At 41.2% G+C, this 10,104-nt stretch overlaps 1 protein-coding gene across 1 annotated transcript in view; it reads right to left on the minus strand.

The window, feature by feature from the left end:
• LOC139449763 (fibropellin-1-like) overlaps positions 1-3,170 on the minus strand; it is a 51,963-nt gene extending 48,793 nt beyond the window's left edge. The window contains exon 1 of the mRNA XM_071231291.1: positions 3,094-3,170. The gene's annotated coding sequence lies outside the window, so the exon portion shown is untranslated. The remainder of the gene's footprint in view (positions 1-3,093) is intronic.
• Between the last annotated feature and the right edge of the window lie 6,934 nt (positions 3,171-10,104).

A 10,104-nucleotide genomic window follows, 5' to 3' on the forward strand; every position in this document is an offset into this window, starting at 1 on the left:
TCGGATATAAGGCAGAATCTTGTTCGCTTACAGTTTATATACAGCTGTGAAATAAAACCCTATCGTCGCACTGTACTCTATCGATGTACGATAAACTGTGGCGACATATATATTACATGTTTTTTCGTCAGCAAAACCAGAACGTGGACAACATCTATCACTTACAGCTTTTCATCTTGTATTTAGTCTTACACATGGGGTATAAAATTTAATGCTATACAACTCCAAAAGATTGCAAACTCAGAGGTTAGCTCAGAGTCGCGCGATCTCAATTTTCACACAGCGTTAATTTTTCAAAACTGTACGTCTGAACATTAACTCGGCAACCAGCGGTGACATTGCATAAGGATTTGGTCAGAGATCCGCGAGATCCGTGTTGTTTGAAACTCGCCGCCGTGTAAATGCCGAGTTGTATACAACTTCAGTTCGTACAACTGATTGCATACAACAAGTCGTACCAACTAGTTGTACCGGGGTGAATGCCTCTAGACGTTTTTACCATGTGAGCGGGCACGGGTATGGTGCTGACAAACCTAAATATATTATCGGTGCGAATCGGAATTAGAACCATGTATCGTCGTTTTCTGGCATGCCAAAGGGACTCTGCCAAGATCATTACTGCCATCATTACTGCCAAGATCATTACAATAATAATGACAAAATGGTCATACAAGTAGTTCTTGGATATAAAGTATTGTATTTACACAAACGGCCTCCTGCTTGCTTGATAAGATAGTAAAAAAGGTTAGTTTTAATAAAGATTCAAATAAATGACATGTTTTGAGATATGTTGCTCTTCGTCACAAAGTTAAATGAATTCAGGATATGACATCACACAGTTTGGGATGATTATGAAATTAATCTATAAAGGCTTATTTTAAATATAACTACATTCTTCCCTTCAAATGTCTTGAAGGATTGTGTTACAGGCTGGAGGTTTTCTGGGTGCGGAGTTTGACAACAATCAGGCACTTACGTTTGTATGTACATTGTTTGAGTGGCGGGTGCTACCACTAGGGCAGGATACGCCTACCCTTTCCGCGAACACCTGGTGTCATCACTGATTTTCAAAAATCCATTCATAAAATTTGTATCAATAATTTGACTTTTACGCCCAGTAGAATCTGTGTCGGCAGATAACCGAGATTACTTATTCTTGAACACATTTTTTACACCTAATGGAAAATAAATTGGCACAAGTTTTGTCGAGAGTGCCCTCTCCAAGAGATATTTACAATAATTCCATTGCAGTAGAATATATTTACAAGAAAGGATGGCGCTAATTTCATTTAAACAAACCTTTGACCGTTACCAACGAAATCTTGGACAGAGCAATTTGCGTTGATTATTTATTAGCATCAGAAAGATGTGAAATGCCGTATTAAATGTAGTCGTACATTCATGTTTTATATAAACTACTATAACAGACTGGCACATTGTTCATGAAATATAACTCATACAATAAATTAATGTTCTCCCAGGACGAACTACAGTGTCAGGACGGTGTTTCCTTCATTTCAACCCATGATTAATCCTGATTTGGTTGAACAAGATTATGTTTTAGTTCATGAGGGTAAGACCTTTATTACATCCTCACCACTCGCCTGATTAGAACTATATTATGCGATGCCTCAAATATGATTAGTTCCCGCGAAATAGATTATATGTGTTAATTAAATACCCCAGATGACGCCAAGCACGCACATACACATGGGTCAAGGAGCCTATCGAATGACAATTTAAGTAAATGCCAGCATGTATTCATCGAACGAAGCACATAATCTGACACTACATAATAGTAATCATGTTTACATTCTAAAGAATAATAAAATAAAACAGCCATAATGTTTAAAAAAATCATCTTTCAAAGTTCTTATTATAGCATTTATATCGATCATTATGCTCAACTTACACTTACTTTTAATGAGCTGACTTGCCGTTTGTTGAAAGTGGATCGATTTTCAAAATTCTTTTTGATAATATTAACAACTGCTCTGATATGTATGTTCAGCAAGTAATGCAGTGCTTTAAAGCAAAACTCAGTCATAATGAGCAAGTGACTGAAGTTTTAACACACCCACCTCCAGCATGAAACATTTTCGAAGATTGATTCACATAGACGAGTCAATTGAGAAGAGTCAGTTGAGAATATCGTTTTGTTGTGACAAGTCAGGGAAATAAATAGAGGTCTGGAACCTTTGGAAAATGGACAAACTTGAGGAAAATGCAGCGACTCAACTGACTCATAGTATTGTGGATATACCGCTCTGACATCATGTAAAGTCCACAACAACAAATTTCCCTTTTTCAAAAGATAACGCAATTTCTTCCATAACTTGTCAATCAACCGTCTTGAATAAATCAGGGATATATTTCGTTACGGAAGCCAGGCGCGAAACATTTTCATGTCAATACATGTATAGAATAGACACACAACTAAAATATCTATTTAGTTTCTTGTTAGAGGAAATGAAATTGCAATGAAATAACACTATTCCTGCCTTCTTACTACAGTATATGGCAGCGACCGTAGAAGTGGTGGCGTCATGAATTCATATTCGGTATAATTCCATGAATTCTTTAATCGGCATTACTTAGAAGTTGGCGGATGATAAAATAGAAAAAGCTATCGTTGTCCCTGTGTGACAACGGTGAAAGGATCTAAACCGAAACGTCGCCTTTACAGTAAATAGAGAAGTTGTCCATAAAGTGTCTCTATTTTTACAATTCTATGTATACAAAGACATTTGCAATGAGGAACAAACGTGTTTAAATACGGACCATGTTGATTCACCAACAGGCCTACATGCTGATATAGGATAGTTGGAGTGTTCCTGCTACGTTATACCCATGAAACATCCACCACCCCCGTGGGAATTCCGTGGTCCCCGTCGTGGATAGTTGCTCATGATCTCTCTCACTGGATTCAGACTCTGCAGACCATAAAGCTGGTATTTTGCTGATTACGACGTTGAACAACATACACACCAGCTCTAATAAAAACCTCATCCTCATGACTACCCTGTGGAACCGACCGCTTTCGCTGTGTATAATAAATGGCTGTAGTCCCCATATATATTGTTAAGCACTTACCTTCATATTGAAACATCGTACCCATGTCCAGATTGCAGACGTCCTTGCATGTGTACATGTATGCACAGATAATGAACCACTACGCACCCGGCGCTGTCATTTGTTGTAAACGAAATACGAGCCCACCGAGGATTTAATATTCTGGAGAGATCTTAAGGAGATCGATGGTGTCTCCCCAGGCCTTCCTTTCTAACAGTCAGTGGTAGATTTTAACAATAGAACAATGTATTGATAATCATTGTTCCACTTTAATCATGACCATGAGTTATTTTCCGTTTTCTTATTACATCGTCTTCGGAGCGGGCGGCATTTGTTTATCATCTTGGGTCGAGATAAACACTTAATAGAAATCTAACACGCAGGTTCCTCTGAGCAAACATTTACTTATCGAACATGTACATGTAGTTTTGGGTGGAACACGACGTTAACCGGACGCCTGGAGCACTGCTTCTGGTGTTTCTGCTGGTGACATTCATTACCTTCAAAGAAATACGGTGGACAACAATACTCTTTCTACGGAGATTCAAAGAGCGTCACACGACACTAATCAGGTTTAGAACATTCAATGCCTTAGTAAAGCTTTCAAACGGTTTTATGGTTGACATGTTGAGGACATTTCCCAAATTGACGAATCGTTGAAAAATAGGATGTCTGATGCAATTCCATGTTTTGAAGCGTGCCCGTGTTTTCTCAGGTGCACAATTGACTTGCCTGTGCAAGTGTTTGAGGCGGGTGCCACAGATGGGGCAGGATATGCTCACCTATTTGCGAACAACTTGTATCATCACTATTTGATAGTGATTCATACACATACGTCAAAACCGTGCAATGGACGCCGCATTTGGCAGATATTTCTAATGATCATGGAGAGGATTGTGTCGCTTTTATTTGATCAGATCTATCTATCCAAAGGAGGGACATATGTACGTTTTGATATCAAGACTTTTTTCGGCAAGGAGGGAATCTGGGTTACAAAACGGCGTGGAGCTATAAAACTGTTTGTCCTGAATTAGAACTAACAAGTCAATAAGAACATACATTAGACATAGCTATTTCAAAGTGACTCAGAGACACATGCTCAATATACACTCTTCAAAAATAGAAACGCACAGGTAGATTTTAAGCAAACGTATTGTACCTAATAACGTCGATGTATCAAATTTATTATCAGAGAAAAAATATATGACATTTTGGAGCTCGATAGTCACATGTTGTCGTTGTACAAAGGCATTGAAAACTGTTCATTGTCATATCACATAAAGCCACAAGGTTGCGCTGAACTCAGTATATCGTATGATCGCCCCAGGCAGCAATCACGGCTCTGCATCTCCACTGACTGGATAAGTGTACGAATTCTGTCCTGCGGAATTCTGCGCCATTCAGCTTGGAACGCGTTGGTCAGTTGTGGGAGTGTCTGCGGCGTGTTCTGGCGTTGACGCACAGGTCGAGTTCATCCCAGAGGTGTTCGATTGGGTTGAGATCTGGAGATCGCGACGGCTAGGGCAAGTCGTTGATGTTGGCATTATGAAGGTAGTCTACCGCGAGAAATGAGCTGTGTGCGGTGGAGCGTTGTCCTGTTGAAACATGTACAGGTCCCTCTGGCAGTCAATGATTGGAAAAAGGTGAGGTTGAAGAATCTGATTCATGTTGCGATTTGCTGTCAAATTTCCCTGAACCACAACCAAGTCAGATCTCGTGGTGTAGAAGATGGTCCCCCACACTATGACACTACCGCCGAATTCACGTACACAATGTGGGGCAAAGCGCGATGTGGGACGATAAACAAGTTGTCGTCCATCTCGCCGGTGAAGAAGAAATTGTGAGTCACCGCTAAACCACACTCGTCTCCAGTTTCTCACATCCAAGTCTGTAAGGTGTGGCACGAACGCAAGCGTCGCTGTCGATGCATCTTTTGCAATTATGGGGACGATAACTGATCTTCTGGGTCGGATTCCAGCATCGCGAAGATGGTTCCTGACAGTCTGGTCCGATATCCTCCTCAAACCAGGGATGCCTCCTGCGTCTCCGTAGCTGTGGCTTTGCGATGACGTAGGTGGAACAGTTGAATGTAGCGATCCTGCGGGGGTGGTAACTCTTTGTCGGCCGTTCTCGGACGGTCTGCAGTAAAATTGAACTGTGTGTATCGGTCACAAAGGCGGCAAATGGTGCTATGGTGGACGTTGAAGTGGCGTGCAACTGAAGACTGCGATTCCCCATTTTGGATACGTCCTATGGCGGTGTTCCGATTGACAGTGCCGAGTCTCGGCATTTTCGAACTTGAAAAATGTTGACAATTGAATGACAAATTATTGGCTTATGCTGCGCTACCTCGAGTTACGTATACCATTACTCGCACGTGCATTTTGCTTCACTGTTTTGACGCACCGTTTGTCGAATATCAGGCCACCAATATCTTCCAATAACATATATCCAATTTATATACCGGATTTTGTGTGTAGTCAGGTTCAATGTGCGTTTCTTTTTTTGAAGAGTGTATGGTCTGAATCCCATTGTGATTATGGTAAGGGTTTGTCGCGAACGGGAATGCGATAATTATCCAAGTCACTGACCGTACAATCAATTTAAGTAGACTTTTACGACAAGATATGGCATAGGTTGGCTTTCACGATGATTAAATTTTAATAATTAAAAAACACCAAGTATTCTGTCAAGTGGAAGAATGAGTGTTACATTTGTTGCGACAAGTTTATACTTTGGATTTTTATATAGATAACAGTCCCAGTCGTACATATGCAGACTTGTATTGGTTTTGCTCACACCACTAAATATAAAACACCAACGATCAGTCTCGATTATATGACGAAACATACTCCATTGGGAGATAAAGGCAAAATATTACAGTGAAAGCCATATGATCATGAATGGCTCACTGACAACACCAGTGTGCCATCCCTTCCCCTCCTCCTCCCACTCCCCCTCCCTTCACTTCTCCCTATTTGTGTGCCTTCGGCATACCTCTTGCCATCCAATATAACAGCTCTTTATTCATATCGGTGTACACATTTTTTTGGACATAGAATGCATAACTGTGCGTACTCCTAAGCTTAGGGCTAGATATTTTATTGATTGGCATGAAAATATCACGCTTTTTTGGAACACTGAAATATTGACATCCACGTTCCAGTGTAACCGTGCCTCGGTTGTACGATCCGATTGAGATGACATGGTTGTATGCCTTGTTGCGGGGTTTTCATTATTGCGTGAAGAGCAGCGTCTTCGCAGCAGACACAGGGGGGTTAGCGCTACTCCCTTCCAACGCTAACGTATGTTTGACAACAAACACAGTAAAGATTTTGTGACATGATGGTTTCCATGTAAAAACAACTAAAGATCTATTATCTATAACTTAAAACGCACGTTTCCTTTAATCAGCTAGTTTGTGCATGAAAACTCTCACCTGGATAAGTGTTTTCTAAATATTTACCATATGTTCTAAAGCGGGAGCAATCATTACAATTTGACACGAAGAAACACTTGAGTGCATATTGTTCAAATAGTTAACGACAAAGTCAAAGAACATCTACATGAGTGCGGTCTGTAAAATATTCCAAGCTTACCAGGCAAACCATTGAATAAATGGCAACAATCCCCACCTGTGGAGTACCATATAACGCACGTCAGTAACCATTTCGTGACCACACGACCCAGTTTAGTCCGAATCGGCAGATGCAACACGCATGATTATGAGGAACTCCGGTCCTATTTTAATCAGACTCCGTGGTCTAGTGGATAGAGAGCATCTGCCCACAGAGGTGAAGGTCGGTGGGTCGTTCTAATGGCCGTCTCATACACACAAAAAACGCAAAATACTTGTTGTTCCATGTAAATATGTTTTAGCCCTAAGCACATGAATTCAGCTATCGTCTCACAGCCTAAACACCACCTAAACACAACAGCCCCATAATCTAAACATGTTTAGATTTTAAACAGGTTTACAACAAAATGCATATCATTCTAATGATCAAAACACGTTTCAAATTTATACCTGTTTAAATAAAGTGCATAGGATATATAACATATATTGAAACTGTGCAAATCACTTGTGCAAATCGGATTCACGGGCACTTACATACATATATAGCACCAGGACTTACAACATATTTGGTACAATATTTACATAATAGTATCCAAATAAACCAAGCTAAGATTATTGTGACTAGAAACATTGACATTCATCAAGTCAACAATCTCCGGAGCACAAGCGGTAGAGTGAAGGACTAATCCTTCCCACATGCAGCTCTTAAACACAATCCGAAACATGGCTCATGATCTAAAAAAGTTTAGACCCGAAACACGTCAATATTATGGCACGCACACGCACGCACGCACGCACACACACACGCACTCACACACGCACGCACACACACACACACGCTCGAACGCACATTTCTCTATACATATAAGAGCCCTAATCATGAAGGATGGTACTATTATCGTATTCAATGACACAAACACATCGCGACACGTGTAAATGAGAGATACTATCACTGGTAAAGTAACGTTCGACTGTTTCTGCACCGTGAATAATTGTTACGTCCTGTAGAAACATTACCTACACAAAACATGTTTTCTGAGTTCAGCTGCTTAAAAACATTCAAAGGTACAAATGATATTGAACTTACCCCCAAGGTTCATTGAGTGCGCAAGCCCTTCTGACAATGTCATTACACTTGTGTCGCCTCCAAGTGTGAGTGAGCAAGTGTTTCTCGTTTGAAGTAGCCAGAACAGGCCTGCATTCAGAGTGGCTGCGGAAGTGACTTTATTCAGATATACACCGATGTAGCTATTTACATATAGCCACTGTACATGAACGTTGCATGTTTGAGTTGAGGTTCGGTGAAATAAGGTTTAACGTCTCGTTCAAGTTGATTACACTAACTTAGCCAAGTGCAAGCGGGTGTCTGCTAGTGTGTTTGTGAGAGTGTGTGAGTGGGTTTGTGTGTGTCCGGCTTCTTGTACTAATCCGGACTACTGGTATAGTGCCAGCCAACTCAGATACCATGCCGCATTTTATCATAAATACCCCACTCATACACCGCAAACTGACTATGGTATGACCAGCTCTTGTTTTATGCACTTAATGCCGATCACCAGGCAGGTAAGAACAAGTACCAGCTTTTAGCGTCTTTTGGTATGGCGCGGCCGGGTACCGAACCGCCGATCTTCAGTATTACAGGCAGACGCTCTACCACTAGACTATAGAGGCGGTCGTCCTTTTTCATGCCATAATGTATAAAATAAAACATGATAACATATCCCGCCCATACTCAAACTGACCAGTTTGTGCTCTACTCTGTAATATCGTTTGCTGTCAGGTTAGGTTGATTAAAATGCAATAAACCTCTCTTTGGAAATTAGTTTATGGTTTATTTTGCTGCTTTATAAATTTTAGTTAATCCCCTTTGTGTATGTAATGGGTGTCTTTCCGACCTTTGTGATTACAGTATAAATTGCTTTGATGTTCCCTGCAGGCATTAGTAAGGCGTCCTATCAAAACGCCTACATGCCAAAACACCTACAGCTTATAACAACAAAGTTCACAGTTGAATGCACACCTAATCTCCTGCCTGTTACCTTTGTCATTTTAATGGAATAACCCCAAGAATATTTATATACATTATATTTTATTTTCAATCTTTCCAAATGTCAATCCAGCTCATCTTTACTTGGTTCATCCTTTACTCTCATGGATTAATTAGTCTTTGGGGCTGTTCCATTATAAGTAGGTGAAATCCCTTTTCTGTTATAACCAAGTGTAGGGGTACTGGGCTGTAGGTGTTAAGGCTTGTACGCCTTTTGGAAGATAACCAGTAGACAACGTATGTGTAAGCGAAAAAGGATTCAGAAGTAGGCTTAAGGCGGTAACTTATCATCTCATCTCGAAAAATACAGGAGATACAGGAATCTAGCCATAACTGAAATACGAAAGTATAAATTGTTAATTCTTAACACAGAACATCTGGATATTACTATTAGTACACCATGTGGTAGAAGACCATCGTGGCGCTGTGTAAACTTTAAGGCGTATATGAAACAAAGTAATGAGAGAGAATCATGCTTCCCACTTAAAGCGTAGAATGATGCATTTGCATGAAGATGATATTGATTAAGCTAACATATACTGAACCGCAAAAGAAACGTCACAATGGAAAGATATATGAGAAACCTTATTTGTCCAAACACTGTAAACATACTTTGAAGAATTAAAAAGATGAAACTGATCATCAAGGTTAAACTTAGGGTGCCAAATGTTCTTAAAGTGAAACACAACACTAGTCTCTGAGAAAATGTCATCACAAGTCAGTATCTCGTGTGTCCGCCATTTGCATTGATGACTTCCGTGCAACGTCGATACATGGAATGAATTAGGCGGTTGATGAAGGCTATAGGCACTTGAGCCCACACTCTGAGGAACGTCTGATGCAGTTAAGCTGTAGTTGTCGGCCTTGGTCGGACGTCATTCACCCGTCTTTGAATCTCCTCCCACAAGTGCTAATGTGATTTAAATCAGGACAGAGGTCGGGCCACAGCATGGTTCTGATGCCATTCTGCTGGAGGAAGTCTCTTGTTGCTCTCACAGCGTGGGCACGGGCGTTATCATGCTGAAACTCGTGGTTGCGGCGAAGTGCCAAATGAGGTATGGTGTGTGATCTCAAGACTTGATCAATGTACCGAGCTGCTGTAACACCATTGCCTCTCCCTGGACCGATATTCTGGAAGACCACAGGGCCGACCCTCTGTGCAAGACCAATTCCACCCCACACCATGATCCTCGGACCACTCCACGAGTCTCCCTCAACAACACAAGCATTCGAATAACGTTCAACACGGCGTCGCCAGACTCCCTCTGCCATCTGCTGTTGAGATACAGTAACGGCTCTCGTCTGAGAAGAGGACTCTCCTGCATTGTGGTGGCGCCGATGCTGGTGCTGTGGTGTGGTGTCAGAATGGGTCCTCGGTGTGGCCTGTGACAGTGGAGGTGTCTGCTCG

The sequence above is a fragment of the Haliotis cracherodii genome, unplaced genomic scaffold, assembly GCF_022045235.1.
Source record: "Haliotis cracherodii isolate W230 unplaced genomic scaffold, xgHalCrac1.p SCAF_8, whole genome shotgun sequence".
NCBI lineage: Eukaryota > Metazoa > Mollusca > Gastropoda > Lepetellida > Haliotidae > Haliotis > Haliotis cracherodii.